The sequence below is a fragment of the Agelaius tricolor genome, unplaced genomic scaffold (assembly GCF_023055355.1).
Source record: "Agelaius tricolor isolate 1412-34295 unplaced genomic scaffold, bAgeTri1.0.p SCAF_10, whole genome shotgun sequence".
Taxonomy (NCBI): domain Eukaryota; kingdom Metazoa; phylum Chordata; class Aves; order Passeriformes; family Icteridae; genus Agelaius; species Agelaius tricolor.
This window is the reverse complement of record NW_027269270.1, coordinates 32,661,093-32,677,779: the sequence shown is the minus strand read 5'-3', so window position 1 is coordinate 32,677,779 and position 16,687 is coordinate 32,661,093. Positions and strand designations below refer to the sequence as shown.

General features: G+C 41.2%; 1 protein-coding gene and 1 long non-coding RNA gene across 14 annotated transcripts in view; one reads left to right on the top strand and one right to left on the bottom strand.

Moving 5' to 3' along the window:
• Positions 1 to 226: 226 nt before the first annotated feature.
• Positions 227 to 6,027, bottom strand: LOC139593928 (uncharacterized). Of its 2 annotated transcripts, none has more exons than XR_011680430.1 (3): positions 5,895 to 6,027; positions 2,738 to 2,908; positions 227 to 1,465 (listed from the first exon to the last, which is right to left on the bottom strand). It is a non-coding gene; the product is annotated as an uncharacterized lncRNA (long non-coding RNA). The 2 variants fall into 2 exon arrangements; XR_011680431.1 differs by lacking the exon at positions 5,895 to 6,027 and adding an exon at positions 3,704 to 5,138.
• The window catches only part of GTDC1 (glycosyltransferase like domain containing 1), a 318,453-nt gene continuing 306,908 nt past the window's right edge, over positions 5,143 to 16,687 (top strand). For all 12 annotated transcript variants that reach the window (XR_011680429.1, XR_011680428.1, XM_071435469.1 and 9 more), the window contains exons 1-2: positions 5,143 to 5,161; positions 14,485 to 14,602. The gene's annotated coding sequence lies outside the window, so the exon portion shown is untranslated. The remainder of the gene's footprint in view (positions 5,162 to 14,484; positions 14,603 to 16,687) is intronic.

The window sequence follows — 16,687 nt, the reverse complement described above, 5'->3', positions numbered from 1 at the left end:
TAGCAACAACTGGCACTCTCTCAACAATTCCACAATAAGAAAAGAGGGAAGTAAGATAATATCAGCCAGCTTCCTTCTGAAGAGGTTTGGTTAAGTCAGAATTCTTCGTTTCAGAAAATTACAAAGCAAAACTACTTCAGACTACTATTCTACCTAGCATGGGAGGAAGATAGTAGATATTTTTAATGTTCCTAAAATAATCACATCCTATTGTACCCAGCTCTAGTAAAAGGTAGACTGAAGTAAAACATTGCATTTTTTTTGCCTGCTGAATTGTGAGAAATGTTCCAGGACCCTTTGCTTCAGTTCATAATAACAGAAATAATCAGATGTGTTTGAGGGACCTATCCTGTGTCCTGGTCATACTCTGAAACACAGGATTCAGGCAAGTTCAGGGCTTTGATTTATCTTCAAAAATATTCACATCAACTACTGACATGAAGGTGACTCCAAGAAGGGTTTGTGACTGTGCTTGCAATACACTTGACAAGTTCAGAGTCTAAATTTTAATTATTTACTTGGTTATTAACCCATGCAGTTTCCTGTTTTCAGTCTCTAAAAAGGAGGAGGTAGCACTTACATATCTTTGAGGATTAAGAGCTAATCTTGAAGGGGTTCCAGGCCAACAGCAACTTATACTATATTTTATAATAAAAACACTACTACAGCAATTTTGAATAGATAAAAGTACCATCAGGTCCTCCCAAGATTGGGATATATTGTTAAAATGCTTTTCTGGGGCAATAGTGTTATCATAGAATCATAGAATGGTTTCAGTTGAAAGGGACCTTAAAGACCATCTTCTTCCAATGTTCCTGCCATGGCCAGGGACACCTTCCACTAGACCAGGTTGCTCCAAGCCCCATCATCATGCAAATCTTATAAGTTATTAATTATTTATAAAAATTGAGTGTATTTAGCAAGCTTGAGTGAAAGCTGCTATAGCAGGCTAATTCATAAATCTATTTTGAGCCAAATTTCAGCAAAGCATTTGTAGTTTTTGTACATTCTTGGCTGATTAATTCTGAAAACTTGCATGTACACATATAATCTCCATTTTTGCATACGCTTATACCTATCTGCAAAGTACAAGTGGCATAAGCGCTGTAGAATTTGCATACATCCAAACAGAAGACTCAGTTCTGCAGGAGAACTTTTAGAATCATGACCCCTTCTAAGTTATACCAGCAAAATACAGAAAGCTCGCTGTCACTTATGATGTAGAGCAAAATGGAAGCAGAGGTGATGAAAGTGCTTGCTTGTGAATTAGAGAACAATACATTCCCTGCGAAGAAAATATTTCTGCTTTCTTTTTTTTTTTAAATTTTCTTTCTTCTCTCACACTAACTGAATGTGGGTGGAAAACAGTAGAAAAAGAAAGGGTCATGTTTGCTCCTCAAAATTTGAAGACGGTGTTTTTTTCCTTTGCCACAGATGCTCCGTGCTCATCAGTTGCCGTGTACTTCTGAGAGAGAGAAGAGAGAGAGAAATTGCCAATAACATTGGTAACCTTAAGTGTAGGCATGCATAAAAATTTGCTGAAAATTGGGTTGTGGTACATGTTCTTATTTTAGATTTGCCCTTGTTAACGTCTTTTTAATAAACAGGTGCATACACTTCCCCAAGCTGTCACTGTTGTTTATCCAGTCTGCACACTTTATAAATCTACTAATGGAATAGACCCAATCATCTTAAGGATCTGTGCTTTAATAAGCTACAGTCTCAAAGTTTTCAGGCAAATACTTTCTGGCACTATAGTTCTGCTGGATGCAAGCTTCACAAGGTTTGCTTTTCAAGATTTAAAAAAAAAAAGTGACACAATTTCACTTCTAAGTTCAGCACAATGTAATAGAGAGTTTGGCACATGGTTGACATTAAGATTAGCAACAAAGTGGGCAGGATGGAGGGAAGACAAAATAAAAGGTGTAAGAAAGGTGGAGCATCTCCTGGAATGGAGAGAGCTGATTTGTTCAGCCTGGAGAAGAGAAGGCTCCAAGGAAACCTTACAGCCCCATCCAGTGCCTAAAGGAGCTCCAGGAGAGCTGGAGAGGGACTGGGGACAAGGGCCTGGAATGACAGAACAAGGAGGAAGAGTTCTAAACTGAAAGAGGGTATGTTTAGATTGGATATTAGGAAGAAATTATTGCCTGTGAGGGTGGAGAGGCCCTAGCACAGGCTGGTCAGAGAAGCTTTGGCTGCCCCATCCCTAAAAGTGTTTAAGACTATGCCCGGATGGGGCTTGGAGCAACCTGGGATAGTGGAATGTTCCTGGCCATTACAGGAGGGGTTGGCACTGGATGTTTCCAACCCAAGCTATTCTATGATTCTGGATCTTTTTAAGGGAACCAAACACTTACTCTGCATTGCAGCTTTCAGTCTTAAGCAGCATAAACACCCTTTATTGGATCCATCCCCTGGTTCTTTGAGAACAAAGATACTCCAGCACCTCAATCATGTTTGTATCTTCTGCTGGACTCACTCCAGCAGCACCATGTACTGAGGATCTCCAGAATTTAGGGAAACAAAAGCAGCAAAATAAACTTTCATTGTCTCACTGAAGTTGCTTGGAACTGGATGATCTTTAAAGTCCTTTCTGACCCAAACTGTTCCATGATTCTATGATATGTAAAGGCAATATGTTGCTACATCAGAAGAGGAAAATTTCCAGCTATCATTACCTTGGTTTGCAGTCAAGTCTACGGCCTACATGTGAGAAGTCAAATAACCCCATACTTACATGCAGCTCCTAAAGGGCTCTTGTAACCTAGAACTCCACATGACTTGATGTGGCATGGGTTCCACAGTGCCTCATTAGGTGAGAAACACTTGAGCAGCCTCCGTGCTGGTCTGAGTCGCAGTGATCCACAAGGAACTCCGCTCACAGACTTCACTGCCAGCATTATTCCTTCTGGGAAAAAGGCAAAAAAAGAAAAACATTTTACAGCAGAGAGCCTGGGTGCAGGACAGATCGAGTGATTTGCCACGAAAAAAGTTAGAGGGGCTCATTAGAGGCAAAGTTATTAGGCCAAGCAAACAGTTAATCCCTGTCACACAGAGGTAACAGAGTTGCCAGCCTTGAACTCTAAATTAAAGGCACTTTCTGAGCACCAGAGAAGTGACTCTTTTTTGCAGCTTCCTCAGTACCATCCATCTACCATAATGCTGTGGTGTTTTTCTTTCTTTAAATTCTGGGCTCCAACTAATTACTGGCAGGAAGTGCCTATTTTTATGCCATTAGTATGCAAATGAGTGAGAAGTAGAAAAATATTCTAAAGGAACTGTTACAATATCTGTCCACAGATTACTGGCCAATTAGAACATAGGATTAGGGCTGCAGGACCCCAAAAGAGTATGGCCAAAGACTTTCTGCTTGGGTGCCTCAAGTGTAGTTTCAATGGGAACTGTATATACATGGTCCTTTTCCTCAAAAAAAAGGGGAAAAAAAAAGTTCAGGCCTAAATTGCCTGCTTACAAATGAGCACTTCTACACTTGGAAAATAAATGCCTTCACTTCCTTGCCTCAATTTTTCTATCCATAAATTGGGGATAAAACATCCTGTTTGTCTGCGTTCCAGCACATGCCAGGGGCAAATTATTCAGCTGGACTGGAGGCCTCCTCATCTGTCACCCTCTCTGAAAGACACAACCTTATAAAATTATTTATAATGGGCATGATAAATATTAAAATATTTTCAAGTCTTACCACTTCTGCCTAGGTAAAACCTATGAAGAACATCCTTTGTGATGTTTTCACATTTCCACAGCTTTGCAGTGTCAGGAATTCAGAGGTGCAGGACAGTGGAAAGCTATTGGAAAACAACTTTACCAGGATTTTTGAACCTAAGAACTTGTGAAACTAAACACTGCATTATCCTAAGGGTATTTCTCATGCAAATCAGCCTTCTCGTCACCCTTTCATAATCACTGACTAACCAGAGAAGGGAAAAAAAAATACATAATTCCTCAAGTTACTGGTGTTGGTGCTTCTCACAGCTGTACTCTTTGGAAATTCTGCTTTGTCACTCCATTAGGTGTTACTCATTTTGACTTCCTATTAAAAAAAGAAAAAAAAATTCTGTCTACATACCAGAGATAACACCATGCTAAACTGAGCCAGTGTGACAAAACATTTTTCCTCTGAAATAGTTTTGCTGGGAAGGTTTGTTACTCAGTGTGGGCAAAAAGAGGGTTGATACACTTGCCTGTAACAATTACACCTACAAAGGAGGCAACCAGGTTGATCAGAGAGATGGAGCACCTCTCCAGTGACACAGGGCTGAGAGAATTGGGATTGTCCAGCCTGGAAAAGAGAAGGCTTTGGGGTGGTTTCATTGTGACCTTCCAGTGTCTGAAGGGAACTTGCAGGAAAAATGGGACAAGACAACTTACAAGACCATGCTGTGACAGGATAAGGGAGAACAGGTTCAAACTTAGACAGATTTATATTAGATATTAGGAAAAAAAATCTTTACTGGGAAGGTGGTGAGGCACTGGAACAAGTTGCCCAGGGAAGTTGTGTCTACCCCATCCCTAGAAGTGTTCAAGGCCAGGCTGGATGGTGCTTGGAGCAACCTCTAGTAGAAGGTGTTCCTGGCCACGGCAGCAGGTTGGAAAGAGGAAGTCTTTAAGGTCCCTTCCAACCCAAACCATTTTAGGAATCTATGATGATTCTAAGATAACACCTGCTCAGCCTCTCCCAGGAGCTGCAACACCTGAGAAGGCTTGACTTACTGAAAGCACACACACCTCCTACTCACATCTAACTGGCAACAGCCCTGATTGTCACTCTTTTCAGCTGCTTCTCCCAGAAAACCATCTTTCTAATTGTTTCTATTTAGCCCACCTGGTGCATAACTCCTTGTTATTTATTCCTCCCACCCCTCCCCGCTCCTAAAACTCTTGCTAAGGGACTCGTCGCTTTCCTCGCGCGGTTCGTTTCCCGTTCCATCGCTTCTCCCTGTGCTCCTGCTGCCCGTGCCCCGCTCCGGCAGCCGGGCTCTCCCCGGCGGAGCCCGTCCCGCTGTCCCCGCGGGCAGGGAGGGTCCCCGGGCGGCGGGGCGGAAGGGGGGGCCGGCGCTGAGCTGAGGGAGGGGCCGGGACGCCGGCGCGTCGGTGCCGACGGTCTCCAGGAGGGAGTGAAGAGGAGGAGGAGGAGGAGGAGGTGAGCGCCCTCGGGGTGGGGTGAGAGCGGGGCCGCCCGCGCCAGCCGGGAGGGAGGGAAGGGGTCAGCGGGGCGGGCGCTCGGCTGCAGGACCGGCGGCGGAGAGAGGACTACGGGCGAGCCCCGCCGCGCTGGGCGGGGGGAGCCGAGAGGAACCGAGGGGAGCGGAGCAGCCGGCTCCGCCCGCCGCGGCTCCCGGCACCTGCGGCCCGCGGCTGGGCGGAGAGCCCGGCCCCGCCGTGCCCTGAGCGCCGCGGGCGGGCAGGGACTGCTCCCCGGAGCCGCGGGGCCGCCTCCCGCCGCTCTAACATGGCTGCCGGCGGGACCGGGAGCGCGGGCAGCGGCCGCGGCTGCCCCGGCCCCTTCCCGGGGCGGGCGGGCCCTCGGCGGGCGGGCAGCGCGGCCTGGCCCGGCCTGGGCCCGCGGGGGCCCCGCGCCGCAGCCGGGCCCGGGCGGTCACAGCGCCCGTGAGGAGGCTGCTCTGTACAGACACTCTTCTCCTTTTGCCCTTTTGTTTTGGTACGCAAGGTGTGCAGGGCAGGGGCTGCTTTTTGTGAGCAGATAAAGGGAGCGGCAGAATCTGAACCCGGTTTGGTTCCAAGTAGCAAAATTAAAGTATTTATGTGTATGAGCAGTTCTGCTGGTGAAGCTATCCGGAGAAATTGCACCCTTCGCTTTGGCATTCCATCAAGCTTTTTAGAAGGAGGAAAACAGAGACATTAAAAACACTTACTTGTACGAAACGTGTGGACTTTAGGAAATCGGCTTTATTATTATAAGCTAAGTATGGCCTGGAACAGAACACTTTGCAGCAGAGGAGCTGCTTAAATATACTTTGTAAACACATCCCAACTTTAGGAAAGTGTGTCTGGGATGAATGGGACTTGGCAGGGCTGCACAAATCTTTTAACACATGACTGGAGTAGCAGACTGGAGGAGAGAAACCTTTAAAGGTGCAAAAGGATGTACTGTGTTTTTTTAAGGAATATGGGAAATAGTTTAAGGCTTAATTTATTGTTCAGAGTTGAGCCTAATAGTCAGGTAAAATCAAATAGCAGATTTCAGTGTGGGTTATAACAATGGCTTGGCATAATTCAATAGAACTATTTTATTGGATTCTATTAACCTGGTTAACCTTAAATCCAAACCATGACAGGGTTTTTATGTAAAGAGCCTCTATACGAAGTACAATATTGAATTTTAATTGAGGCTTTTAAGGCCTCATATCGAGTGTATTCTTGCCTCGTCTTTTTTCCCCTTTCTTGCAAGTCCAGGTGTACTAAAGTCAGTTTAAATACTGTGAGTCCAGGTTGCATAAAGGGGAGTTAGGATTTAAAATCAGTCCTGTTTTTTTTGAGTTTGTGTATATATAAGAAAGTGAAAGTTATTCTCAATATAGTGTAAACACCTTGGTGTTTACAACTGTAGCAATACACAAGTATGTTTTGTAATTGACTTGTTCACAAACTTTCTGTTTAATTTCCCCCTTTAATGAATTGTAGAGACAACCCAGCACGAGAACTCTGCTCAGCTCAGGGTGTTGGTATTTTACGAACAGAGCACCAAATTCCTCCCTCAGCTGATGAAATGCAGTTTGATTTCTGGTACATCTGAATTTGAATCTCCTGGGATGTGCCATGAGTTAAACACTTGTGAATTAACCCTTGTAGACTCCTCACATTAGGATCAATATCAACTGCAACAGGTGCTGTTGCAAAAGTGGTGCCCGTAGCTTTCCAAGTGCCTGTGTTACAGCTGAAACCTGTCGCTTTTGCTGCTAAGTCACTCAGGCTCCAGTGTAAAAATTATACAACTTCCTTAATTTTGTTTTAAAACCAGAGATATAGACATATTTTAAAGACCTGGCTGGCTGGAGGCCCATTTTAGAGTGGCCGGTAAAAGCAATAAACTATCCTCAAACATTTCTGCTCAATAAAATTTGAGAATATGAAAACAAAAAGTTCCTGGTTTAGCTTTTTATACATGTTTTCTGCACTCTCTGACTGCGGAGTGCTTTGAGCCCATAGCTCAGAGCTACATGCCTTGAGCGTTTTAGGCCTCTGTCCCAATTTTCAGCACTGAGTTTGTTGCTTTCTGTTTTGATCAAAGCAGCGAAGTTTTGTGGTCTCTGACCAATGTCCTGCCCTGGTGGAAGTGTCTAAGCAGATGATTTTATCATCAGAACAGCACATGTTTAGTGTACTTTCCTTCACTCAGGGCTTCTGGAATCAGCTCCTTGTGCAAAACCTGAATGGTTGTTGGAAGCTGTGATAACACCAAGCACTTCCTGACATAGAGAGGGCAAGTAGTTCTGGCACCATGTGCTGTATTTCAATTCTTACTGTCTGTAAGCTGGAATATAACTACAGAAAAGAACTGAAATACCTATGCATCCTCATTGTTTGTCTTCACAAGATCAGAATATGTTTATGCAAAACAATCCCATATAGTCCAGCTTGGGAGAGCCATGGGGGTAAGGCGTTTCTCCTGCAACTGTCGAGCAAATACTTCATGTGGAATACTGTCTTGCATTAGCTGTTCCAATTGTCTTGTGCATAGACTTGAGATGTTACCTGGTTAAATAAAAGTGGTACCTGCTGTTTCTGTAAAAGTTGAATGCACAAATGTAACATATACAGTCCTGTATGGAGAGAATTGTGTTCTGTTGTTGGGAAATAAACTGAAAATTTCTGGTGGTATGAGAGTTATTCTTGGTTATAGTAGTGGTAAGTGTTCAAGGCTAGGCTGGATAGGGCTTGGAGCGACCTGGTCTAGTAGATGATGTCCCTGCCCATGGCAGGGAGTTGGAATAAAATGATCTTTAAGTTTCCTTCCAACCTGAACTGTTTAATGATTCTATTTTATGATGCTGGTATAAAGAACAGCATCTTAATGTTGATTGTTCCACTGCTTGAGACATGAGCTGTTGTGCAGTGGGAGTACTAACAAAACCAAAGCAAATGGCTTGCTGACTTGAGCACAGTGAGTCTCTCATTGTTTGGAATTAGTTGTGTAATGTAGTATTATTTTTAATTTAAAAAAAATTGCAGAAGTGAAGAGTAAACTCTAAATATAAACTCAAGGCTATTAGGAACTCATGCAGCAGGCATTTCAGAAAATAAAAAAAGCTGGCTACCATTTTTTTTTTCCCCCATTTGTATGTGAGAAATGTTCTCTACCAAGTTTGTAAAGCAGGAAAATCACTTTAATCTTTGGTGGCAGAATTGCTAACAAGGGGCTGTGGAGAGCCAGCCTTGGGCTGCCCCCAGCCATCGGTAAGCGGAGCAGTTATCGGCGGGGAAGCGAGGCCTGAGTGCTGCAAGGACACAGAACCCGGTGTGAATTTCACTTCTCCATGGGTTTATATCAATGGATGTCTTAAACGTGCACCTTAGCTGGCCATATTGCTGCATGTCAGATGTGAAAGTAAAAATAAACGTGTGAAGTGCCAGGCAGAGTAGGAAATGTAAATCTGAAAACCATGACTCCATCCCATTATCCTAAATCCTGGACCCCATCTATAGGAATTCATGGGAGCATATATATGTTTTATTTTTGATCGGCAGTATTTCCTGTAGGCAAGAAATCAAAGATCTTTTCAAGTTATAAATGACAATAAGTAGGGAAGCCAGTATTTCAGATTGCTGGTATTTTGGGTATGAGTAGCTCTTTGATGTCCAAATGAGAACTGGAGGAATGTCTAAAATTAACAGTGAAGTATGTAACACTAATGATGAAATGCAGAAGTTGGAGGAAAACAGGCAAGGCCAGGCACTAAGAGTGGTTTGTATTTTTTCCCCTGATTAATTATTTTTTTAGGGTCAAAGCAAAGAACACAAACAGTTGTGATACATAAATCCCAAAGTAAGTAGATCTTGGATAAGCAACTTGGATTTGAATATTTGTGTGTATAAGTTTGCATATAATCAAATGTTCGGAATGTATTACATATGTAATTTGCTGAGTTGTTGTGAAAAAATGTTAGGGTGACCCAAAAAAGGGGAATTTAATTAGTTTTGCATCTGAAAACATCTGTATGTATTGTGGCCCTACAGCAGTGTACCAGTGTGGCTTCACATGCTGTTTTCCAAGATTATTTTTGGGCAGTCATTGCCTGTTTGTGCAGCAGGTTGTCTGTGTTACTGATGCTCAGTGATACAAGTATAGAACTGCCCTAAATACCATGGGAATGTTTTTTTTCCTTTGAGATGCAGCAGTGGTTCTTAAGAAGGTCACTTTGGCCATGCCTCTGGCAACTGAAAATGTGTAGTGGTCATGGTCTTGATGGATAAAACACCATCCAGAGTGCAAGATTTCTTTCACAGTCATTTTTAGAAGCTGTCATTGAGATAAAAACACACCCTTTGAGTTCACACCTAAGTAATTGGATGCAGATTTAATCTGATGCAGTGTTTTATTCCTTCTTGGGATGGGATCCATGTCCCATGTTGGGCATGACTCACCCTGGCAGGATTCAGCAATCAAGTGTGTTGGAATGAAGGCTGGAGACCTTGCTGTTGCCATGCCCTATTTTCCTCAAGAACTGAGAATCTTGGTTAATCCTCCTAAAGCTTAATAAAATACACATATTAGAAACAGACCTGTTGTAAAGCCATTGTATGGAAGAACTTGCGGAGTATCACAAACCTTTGTGTGTACATGCAAAAGGAAATAGTTGGGAATGCTTGAAACTCGGAATGGATGATTAGCCAGAGCAGTGGTGGTGTGGCTTAGCTCTATTTCTAGACCACCTCTTAGAGAAATATCCCACTTTTTTCTGTTCTTTCCATCAGTTTTCGGGTAAGAAAAGAAAGCTTACCTCAGTGTTGTCTGTTAATAACCTTATTGTGGAATATGTGACTATATAAATCTTGATTCTGTTTTATTGGTGTTTATTTACCAGGTGACACCTTTGTAAATAAAATAGAAATAAAGTCTCTGTTGCATTATGAAAATAAAGCGTTTTTATAAGTGTCTTGCCTAGTGTATATAATTAAACAAGTGATTTCTCAGAAGCACTGTAATTCCCATCATTTTAAAACAAAAATCTTAATTGAAGTACAGCTCCTTGTTTCATCTGAATTGTATTTCCTATGTATCTTTCTTTTTAATATTTACTTTACATACAAATATGCCCAAAACCAAAAATTCAACAAGTAGTTGAACATATTGCATCTTTTATATTCTGGTTCTTTTCAAGGTTTACACAAGGAATATGCTGTGAGATGACTTTGCTATATAAGAAATCCATCAAGATCCTGTGAAATTCTGTGTTTTATGATTTCCCAGTTGAAAGTTTTCCCTGGCTGATTGCAGTTTTAATACAGCAAATTTCTGAGTGCAGCTTTTTGTTTGGTCTGAGTTAAAGTTCTCCAAATAAACAATAACATCAGCTTGTTGACTTTACAGAATAATTTCTTGTCCTGATCTTGCTTTAAGAAAACTTTAATGAGAAATATGCTCTTGTTGTTGTTAAGTCAGTTTTCTTCTTGTTGTGATTTAAATGTAAAGGCAAGATTTATGGAAATGACTGCAGGGTGGTGCTGGCCTAATTAGTCATTATTTCGGGCAAGGCATAAAAAATTGGTTGTTCTTGTGCCTAAAACTAATAGTGTATTTTGTATTTAATCTGTAGGTCTTTTGTAAAACAAATGATTGTGCTAAAAACTGCAAAATACACACATTTAAAGTTTGTATGCTATTATTTTGCATACTGTTTTGGCATGTGACTTAAATTTTTCATTGATAGTTAAATTTACTATTATGTATATTTGAAATATATATATATCCCTTAAAAGCCAGGAATAATAGCAGCTGAGCTGGAATTTGCAGTAGAAATTTTGGAATTGAGTATGGCTTTTCTACTAGTGTCTATTCAAGGATTAAACACAAAGCACTGCAGTGCTTTCTAAGAGTACTAATACCTATTACAAGTTTTTTTTTTTGCGAGGAGTTTTAGGATTATCCTTGTGATATGTTCACCATTGGGCTGAGGGGTGTCTTTCAGGGCTTTCTTTTTGTGGGCCTTGTTGAGATGAATTCCCAGTAATTGGTATTTCACCCAGAAGCGACCCAGGTGACTTAGGAATTCTAGCACCTTCAGCATGTGGAATGTCTGTCCTAATCAGGCTTAAGAGAGGGGGGCATTAGCCCAGGAATGATTGAAACCTGCCTTCTAAAGGAAAATATTCAGCAGAGCATGTGACACGAATGCTGCTCTGTGCCTTTGCCCTCTCCTTGTCCAGCCACAGCTCTTGCACATCCTTAGTGGAAAGGGGATGTGGCTGAAGCACAAAGCTGCTCTGCTCCTCTCCATGAATGCATTTTGTGATTAAACTTTGAAAAGTCACAGCTTCCAACACGCCACTGCAGTTTCATGGTAGTTGTGACATTATTTTACTATTCACGCTGTGAATTTCATTCTATAGTAAAATGAATATTATATTGGCCTTTTAAGTTGGTTGTCAGTGGAGAATAAGGAAGCTACACTTAGAGCATCTGTATGCAATCTTGGCGACAAGTAGGACCCTCTGGAAAGCTGTTACTGTTGGGGCAGAACTAATCATTCCATGTGAAATTATATAAAGAGAATTAGCTCTGACTCTACCTCATTTCCTTTCATACCGCTGTGAAAATAAGCTTAGGAGCGTCAAACCTTCCCTCTTTATTTCTCTAAGTACTTTGTTAAATACTTCTTTTTATTAAGACTTATTTATTGGAGGTGCTAGAAAAGAAAATATAACTGTCTGTATTTTTAGGTACTAATGGGTTGTGCATCCTTGCCCAGCTTGGCAGTTTTGTGATTTCCTTCCCAGGACTGGATTCCTGGGATCAGTTGCCGTTGCCTTCTCTGTACTTTGACTTTATTTCCCTGGCGGATCATTCCAAGTACTCCACATTTAAGGTAGCATGCTTCATGTGAGAGAAAATTGTCAATCACAGCCTGCCTGGGCTATTTAGAAAAGAGAGATATCACAAGCCTGCTTGGAGCTCTAAGGAGCAGTCAGGTCACCTGCTGAGTTGCCTGGCAGGAGCCTAAACTTGTGCAGCCTTTAAGTTTAGGAAAGAAAACGGCGATCTTGGGAGGTCATCACTCTGTGCTGAGGCCCTGTGCTGGATGTGTGAGTGTGTAGTTCAGTGTCAAGCCAGAGAGAGATGTATGGGCCATTCCTGACATGTTCTTCTTACCAGGTCTTAAAAACAATCAGTGGAGATTTGCGTAACCCCTCCATAACCTGATCCCTTGTTTAACTATCCCTAGAGGTAGCGTATTTACTCTGATACTATTCTATTCTTTTCTGAACCTGTTAAGCTTTTTTTTCTTTTTATCTGCAGTGGATATTGCAGTAGTGCAATAGGGCATGATTCTTGTGGCTGCTGTTAACGTATTTTAAAGCTTGTCTCATCTTTCTTGTTTTTCTTTACCTTTTTTTTTGTACTCACTGTTTAACTCTCCCAGATTGTTTAGGTTTTCTTTTGAGCTTGTTTCATACATCTGTATTGAAACCTGAGTGTAATGTACAACCTTAGGATCTGTGATGAACAGGATAAATCTTACTATCTTTTTCATATGATGCTCCTATCATTATTATAAACTGGAATTATTTTTCAATTTTGGTGTTCAGTATTAAAACCGCAGTTTCAGTTTTGCTGGTAATCCTTTAGTCCCACTTTTCTCAATTCTAGCTCTGTTTCCCAGAATGCTTGTAGCATTTCTCAGGTAACTACCAAATTTTGCAACTACATTGTCCATCAAGTAATAAATGAAAACGTTAAATAATCCTCCACTGAAATGCAGGATTATTTATAAAATGCCAAGGGGAAGCTTATTATATTCAGAGTCCTGCAATCTGTACTTTGTTGCAGACACAGCCTTTGGAGCTGGAGCACAGAAGGACTGTGTTGTGCTCTGATTCCCTTGTTGTCTTTGGAGCCATTGCTGGTCTTGGTTCTTTCTGTCTGTGTCTGTCTTTCATTGAGCAATCTGAAATGGGATAAATCAAATCTGACATCTTGGAGCTATAGGTGTTTAGAGAGGGGATTTTTAATAAGTTGAAAAAAGCTTGAGGAATGCTTACATGGATCTGCACCCATGGGTGACTCAGTTTCTCTGAGTGGTGTGTAAAACTCATCGTTAATTATACTTCAGTGTTGGACCCACAGATGGTCATTCGTCATGGCTGCTAGATGAACACCTAAAAAAACCCCAAAAAACTTTGATCAATCAGATCTCAAGATTTGAGTGTTATTTTGTGAAACATACAGACAAGGGAGAAGGGGAAGAAACACTCTCTGCTTCAAAACCTTTTCTTCCTTGCTACTTGCTTGGAATATAATCTGCAGATGTTTTTCTTTTATGTTGGTATTTTACTACACCTGATGTGATCAGAAACACTTTTTTATCCTCTGCCCTGGCATTTCCAGAACCAAAGCAACTAAGAGATGCTGACAGAGTTGGGAAGACACAAGGACTGTGGCTTAGAGTTAAGGCAGATGTGATTGCAACATCTGTGCCTAGGAAAGCTTCAGTCTGATCTGCCTTCTGTCTTCAGGATTTCTGGGATTCCAGGAGCAGAAGTGGTGCAGATAAGACATGTCCTCTGAGGCTTTGAAAGGCTTCTGCTCAGATTGTAAAGCTCTTCCTTATTAGGCCCACAGGAAACACATCTCCTCTAGCGCAGCCAAATTGGTATCATTGTTAAATACTTCTCCTCGGGCTCTCCAGTGGTAACTCTGCTCCGTGGTGGGGTTATTTGGGATGAAGAGCCTCTGTGGCTGCCTCTGTGTATTGACTAGCTGAGTATATTACTGGCATGTAACTGTGTGTGGTAATTTCTGACTTGGAAGCTGTGATGCGATCCAAAGAACAGTTTATGGAGGGTTTTCCACCTTTTCCTTAAATTGGACTCTGTAGGCCTAAAATTTGGGATTTCTAACTTGAAATCTCCGTCAGAACACAATCTAGTAACTAGGAAGAAAAACCCCAAAGCCTTGGCATCAGACAAATGAAAATTCATTTTCTTTAATGACTCTCCCCTTTGCCAACTGTGTTCTTGGAAAATGGATCTTTGCATTTGGTTTGTTTTCAGTGCAACAACTGTGTTGGTTTCTGGGTGGCATAAAATTGTGCATATTCCTCTCTGGGTTGTGAAGGAAGCCCTGCCCTTTCCCTCATCTCTGAGCAGCAGTCATGGGGCTATTTCCTGACGTTGGGACTGTTCTTATATTGGGGCTCCCCACCCTCTGTGCTTCTCCTCTGTTGCTGTGTCCTGCTCTGAAGGCTGTGCCAGGTGAGATGTGCTTGCTGTTCTTTCTCCTTTCAGGTGAGCTCCTCTGGCCTGATGTGCAGCTGGTGGGAAGAGAAAAGCTGGAGGCCTTCCTCTGTTCCATCTGTACCTTTGAAAGGATTTCACGGAACGCCATGCATGGCAGGCAAAGCAGGTATGATCTGTGGGAGTTCAACAGCAAACACTTCAGAAAAGCAAAGATTCACTGCCCTAAGTTCACCAATCTGTCCTGCAGGAGAAACAGTGAGCAAGTCATTAAAAAAATAACTAGATGAAACATCAAGACAATATCCATATGACCAAAGCAGGTAGTTTGCATGATTTCTTTCATGCATAATTTTTATGTTTTTGTCATTCTAACAATACATGACAAATGAATATGCTTTCTCTCAGTGATGTTTAAAATTTGATTGCCTGAATATTGATTAATTATTGATTAATGTTCTTGGAAATATTTGAAGAGTTTTGTACTTCACTGGATTGCACATAAAGTAATTTTGGTAGTTGAACAGTATATTTCACTGCAGACAATCCTAAAATAAGTTCTTAATAGTCTGGTTGTATTAATATTAATTTTTAGAGTTTACATTGTTAGATGTTAGTTATTAAATTCTGTTCAAGATGCAAACTCTGTACTGTTTTGTAGCATTAATTATGCAAGTTTGAAATTCTCAGTTTCATTTTAAGGTAGGGCTTTTTATTTGTACGTAGCCGTTGAAATAAATTACCAGTATGAGAAAACATTCTCCTAATAAACGAGGGATGCCTGGAGTTGGCTGCTAACTGAGACAATTTAATTCATCCATCATCAGGGATGATGTTTCTTAGCAACACAAAGTATTTTCACCCGGGGCGCTTTCACAAACTTTCACATTTTTCTTCAAATACAGCCTTGGTAGTGTTTTATATGACCTGAAGTTCGTCCATCTGTCCTGAAGCTCCCAGTACTTTGCCATTCTCTCCAGTGATCAAATGATCCGATATATGGGGTTTTTTTTTCAGCTTAATAATACACAAGTTGACTAGAGAATCATTTAGTGTGTCAGATTTTCCAAAGGGTTCTGGGAAATTATTTGTTGCTCTGTATAGCAAAGCTAAAAGTTATTGAAAATGTGTTACAGTTTCATAATAAAACAGATCTGAAAATTACTGGCTGGAGAACCAACTAAATGCTTTCTGATAGCCATAGCCTCAAGGGGGATTCTTGGATCATTTGTAATAAAGGGATATCTTTGATATCTTTTGGTGAATTGACTAGTATTCTGTTTAGATCATTATTTATGGAAAAAAACTGGCTTGGTACGCAAAGTTACATTATCAAATTGTTTGGGTGTAAGAATTGCCTTAATGCATCGCCAGAGTTTTCCATGTTTATTCTTTTTGTGTGCTGCATAAAATCAGAAGAAGCTGTTGATCCATTAAGACTACCTTTACTTCTTGCTTTCCATTTTTACAACATGTGTGGGGATGATTTGATCAGTGTAATTACCACCTGGGGAGACTTGGCTTGCTCAAGAAACCCCTTCAGGTATGTAACAGGTGTTGTTCAGTATGGAGAGCACACATCTTCCAAGTGCAATGTGTTATTTTGCTTTGAGAAATAATATGTCTTGATTTTTTGGTAAACTGCTCAGCAAACTTCTGTTATGTGAAGAACTGACTAAGCCTTTGCTTCTGTCTTTTCCTCTTGCTTTGAGAGGAAAAGTTTTACTGATTCTTCTTTGTCAGCAGCGCATAGTGACAAGTGTTTGTTAAATGTTGTGATGAGGTAATTATTATTCAGCCTATTTCACAAAGAAGGTGTACAGAAACCCTTTTAAATTGTGGGAAAAGAAATTACAGAAACACCGGTTTGATTCTTCCTCGTAGGTAGAAAAATGCTGTGTTGTAGCTCATGTCATCTTAGCTTTAATTTGCTGAGTTTTCATATAAGCTTTCTACAAAGAATTTTCCCAAAGTCTTTGTACACATGTGCAAAAAAATTAATTGTATGTCCAAGTTGGGACATGTTGTTTGAGGTGATCTTATTGCAGTGTAGGTGTTTCATGCCCTGGTGTTACTGTCCAGCATCTTGCAAGCTCTCTGGGTGCTCCCTGAGGTCCTTTGAAGAATCACCTAAGTTGGAAGCTTTTTGTGTTATCCCACAGAAAATGGTATCTGATAAAAAGGGGGGAGAAAATCTTTTGCTAGCCAAGCTTTTAAGTCTCAAGTCTTTGAAAACAGCAGCAGTTGTTTATCT